Consider the following 4,653-nt stretch of genomic DNA (forward strand, 5'->3'; position numbering starts at 1 on the left):
TAGTGAGAGTTTGTTTTGTTGCCTAACATGTAATCTATCCTGGAGAATGTTCCATGTGCACTTGAAATGAACGTGTACTCTACTGCTTTTTGATAGAATGGTCTATATATGTGTATAAAATCCATTTGGCCTAATGTGTTATTTGAGGCCAGTGTTTCCTTATTAATTTTCTATCTGGATGATTTGTCCATTGATTTAAGTGGGGCTGTTAAAGGCCCTTACTATTATTGTGTTGCTGTCAATTTCTCCCTTGTGTCTGTTAATATATGCTTTATGTATTTAGGTGCTCTTATGTTGTGTGCATGTATATTTTAAATTGTTATGTTTTCTTCTGGGATTCATCACTTGATCATTAGGTAATATCCTTCTTTATCTCTTGTTACAGTCTTTGTTTTAAAGTCATTTTGTCTAATATAAATATTGCTACCCTGGCTTTCTTTTCATTTTCATTTGCATGGGATACCTTTTCCATCCACTACTTTCAGCCTGTGTGTATTTTTAGATGTGAAGTGAGTCTCTTGTAGGCAGCATATATATGGATCATGTTTTTGTATCCATTCAGCCATTCTGTGAAATGTTTTTTCAATTTGAAAACAGTCACTGTTTATTAACTGACTAGATTACAAAAATAATCATGGTAGATACCTTAGTTCATCCTTCTAATAAGCCTGTTGATCTGGTCTTTCCTGTTGCCAGCATCTCCACCTTCTACAAAATGGGTAATCTTTTTCTTCATTCTGCCTCATGGAGAAGACAATTTGAAGGGCCACAGAAGTTGTTTACTTCTTTGAATAGTTTTCCAACAGTATAGATCTCATGAATCAGATCCTCCATGCAGATGATGCCATGTTTGCCAAGAGATCAAGCAATCAACACATTATACATCAGGGCAATTTGCTTCTTGTTGATTTTACCAAAACCATGCTTGTAGATCAATTCATTTACTGACTTCAGTTTTGAGTATCCCCATGCAATGTATGGTTCCACAATTCTCAGCATGTTACTTGAAGCCTTGTTGAGCTTTACAAAGGTGCAATTGAAGATCTGACAGAGGTGAAGGAGCTGCAACACCTTTCAAACCTTTGGGCTCACACCACTGATACGTCTGATACTGAGGACAAATGCCAATTTGGGTTCTGTGGGTACCTGGAAGTTGCCGGCTTTTCTTGCCATCCTAGCCGTTCAGATTTCAGTCTGCCTGTATTCCTTTTGATAGTGCTTAGCTTTTTCATAGATAAGCTTCCTCCTTGCCTTTCAAAACATCTTTTGGGCAGATTTCTTTCTTAGGCTCTTGATCTTAAGCTCTGTGAAATTCTTTCTCTTTTTCTTTTTTTAAAAAAAATATTTATTCATTCATTTATCCATTTATTTATTTGGCTGGATCGGGTCTTAGTTACAGCATGTGGGATCTCCATTGCGGCATGTGAGATCTTTCACTGCGGCACACAGTCTTCTCTCTAGTTGTGGCGCATGGGCTCCAGAGTGCCCAGGCTCAGTAGTTGCAGTGTGCAGGCTCTCTAGTTGTGGCATGCGGGCTCCAGAGTACATGGGCTCAGTAGTTGCAACACATGGACTCTCTAGTTGTGGTGCACAGGCTGTAGAGTGTGCAGGCTTAGTTGCCCTGTGGCATGTAGGATCTTAGTTCCCCAACCAGGGATCAAACCTGTGTCCCCTGCATTGGAAGGCATTCTTAACCACTGGACCACCAGGGAAGTCCCATCTTTCACTTTTTCTTAAGGGTTTCTGGCATAGCAGGAACCTTCTTTTTCTTCTCTTCTGCACCCTCCATGGTTCCAGCCAGGAAAGAGCACCATATGACTTTTGATTGGAGTGTCTAGTCCATTTACATTTAAAGTAATTATTGATAGGTATGTACTTATTGCCAATTTGTTAATTACTTGGGGGTTGTCTTGTAGTTCTTTTTGTTCTTCTTTTGTTCTCTTCCCTTCTGATTTGATGACTATCTTTAGTTTATGTTTGGATTATTTTCTCTTTTTTGTGTGTGTATCTTTTATAGATTTTTGGTTTGTAGTTACCATAAGGTTTATATATAGCAATCTGTGTGTGTGTGTGTGTATATATATATATATATGTGTGTGTGTGTGTGTGTGATTATTTTAAGTTGATTATCTCTTAATTTCAAACTCATTTCAACAGACCTACATTTTTACTCCCCTCACCCATGATTGCTGTTTTTGACATCATATTTTATACATTTGTGTTTCCCTTAACTACTTATTGCAGCTATAGATGATTTTACTACCATTGTCTTTTAACCTTCCTACTAACTTTATATGTGGTTGATTTACTACCTTTACTGTACATTTGCCTTTACTGATGAGCTTTTTCCTTTTGTAATTTTCACATTTGTAGTTGTGTCCTTTCCATTTTCACTTACAAAAGTTCCTGTAATATTTCTCATAAAGCTGGTTTGGTGGTGCTGAACTCTTAGATTTTGCTTGTCTGTAAAACTTTTGATCTCTCCATCAAATCTGAATGAAAGCCTTTCCAGGTAGAGTATTCTTGGTTTTAGATTTTTCCCTTTCATTGTTTTAAATATATTGTGCCATCCACTTCTAGCCTGCAGAGTTTCTGCTGAAAAGGTCAGATCATAGCCTTATGAGAGTTCCCTTGTATGTAATTTGTTGCTTTTCCTTGCTGTTTTTAATATCCTCTCTTTAACTTTTGCCATTTTAATTACAGTGTGTCTTGGTTTGGTCCTCTTTGGGTTGATCCTGTGTGGGACTCTCTGTGGTTCCTGGACCTGGATATCTGTTTTCTTTCACAGGTTAGGGAAGTTTTCAGCTGTTATGTTCAAATATGTTCTCTGCCCCTTTCTTTCTCTCTTCTGGGATCCCTATAATGTGAATGTTAGTATGCTTGATGTCCCAGAGATTTCTTAAACTGTCCTAATTTCTTTTTGTTGTTTTTTTCTTTTTTTCTGTTCAGCTTCAGTGATTTCTACTACTCTGCCTTCCAGCTTAATGATCCATTCTTATTCCTCTGTATCTTATAATCTATATTGATTCCTTCTAGTGTGGTTTTTCATTTCAATTTTGTATTCTTCAGCTCTTTTTGGTTCTTCTTTATATTTTCTAACTTTTTGTTAAACTTCTCACTGTGTTCATCCTTCTCTGAGTCTCTGATAATCTTTATGATCATTACCATCTCCATTTTATGTAGTTCTTCTGGGGGTTTGTCTTATTCCTTCCTTTGAAACATGTTCCTCTGTCATCTCTTTTTACCTAATTTCCTGACTTTGTTCCTATGTATCTTGTAGATTGTTTACATTTCCCAACTTGGAGAAGTGGCCTTTTGTAGGAGACATCCTATGCATCTTAGCAGTGCATTCTCCTCTGGTCATCAGAGCTATATTCTCTAGTGGTACTCCCTATTTGGACTGTGTGGGTCCCTCTGTTGTGGCTGGCTGACTACTGTTTGCAGGCTGGTAGTCATGGCTGGCCCCTGGTCCAGTTGGTAGCCAGCCCTGCCTTGTGCAGAGGTTACTGGCCACTGGTTGGCAGGGATAGGTCAGGAGGTAGCTGGCTATGGAACCCTGGGGGAACCCAGGACTAGTGCTGGCCCACTGGTAGGCAGAACCAGGTTCTGGGGTGGGTGGTTGTGAGGCCAGGATTCCCAGATCTAATGTTGGCCTGCTGGTGCATGGGGTCAATTCCTAATATGACTAGCTACAGGTTCTAGGGTGTCCCAAAGCTGGTACTGGCCCACTGGTAAATAGGGAGGGATCCTAGGCAGCTGGCTGAGGGGTCAAAGGTATCTCAAAGCTAGTGTTGGCCTGCTGTTTGATGGGGCCAGGACCCATGGCATCCTGGGTCTGGTGCCAGCTTGCTGGTGGGTTGGCTGGGTCCTGACGAGGGAGGGTGAAGGGCTGTGGTTGTCCTGGGTTCGCTGTCTACCTGCTGATGGGTGGTGTCAGGGCCCAGGAGATCCTGGGCCTGGTACCTGCCCACCAATGGGTGAAGCCAAGTCCTGGTGTTAGTGCCAGCCCACTGGTAGGCAAAGCTGGATCCTAGGGTCTCTGGCTGCAGGCCCTGGGGATCCTGGAGCTGATGTTGGCCCTCTTGTGGGTGAGGCCTATTCCTGACATGGCTGGCTGCAGGGTGCAGGGTGTCCCAAAGCTTGTGTCAGCCTGTTAGGGGTTGAGGCTGAATCCTGGGATGGCTGGCTGAGGGGTCCAAGGTATCTCAGAGTTGATGTTGGCCTGATGGTGAGCAGGACTGGAGCCTAGGTGGTCCCAGGGTTGATGCCACCCTGCTGGTGGATGGGCTGAGTCCTGTCGTGACAGGCTGTGGGGTTGCAGTTGTCCTGGGGCTGGTGTCCACCTGCTTGTTGGTGGGGCTGGGGCCCAGGGGGTCGCAGGGCTAATTTCTGTCCACCGGTGGGTGAGGCTGGTCCTGAGGCTAGTGCCAGCTCACTGGTGGATACAGCCAGGGAGCAGGGGGTCCTAGGGGTGGTCCCTGCCCACTGGTGGGCAGAGCTGGGTCCTGAGGCCTCTGGCTGCAGGGCCCTGGGGGTCCCGGGGCTAGTGCTGTTGCACTGGTATGCGCTGCTGGGTCTTGGTCCCTCTGGTGAACAGGGCTACGTCCTGGGGCAGCTGTGGGCTCAGGGAGTCTTAAGGCAGAAGGACTGTTG

At 43.6% G+C, this 4,653-nt stretch overlaps 1 pseudogene across 1 annotated transcript; it reads right to left on the reverse strand.

The window, feature by feature from the left end:
- Positions 1 to 416: 416 nt before the first annotated feature.
- Positions 417 to 1,792, reverse strand: LOC309804381 (large ribosomal subunit protein uL30-like; annotated as a pseudogene). Its single transcript has 2 exons — positions 1,728 to 1,792; positions 417 to 1,318 (listed from the first exon to the last, which is right to left on the reverse strand). The product of its transcript is annotated as a large ribosomal subunit protein uL30-like (transcript).
- Between the last annotated feature and the right edge of the window lie 2,861 nt (positions 1,793 to 4,653).

This window comes from Mesoplodon mirus (assembly GCF_964341445.2).
Source record: "Mesoplodon mirus genome assembly, chromosome: 5".
NCBI lineage: Eukaryota > Metazoa > Chordata > Mammalia > Artiodactyla > Ziphiidae > Mesoplodon > Mesoplodon mirus.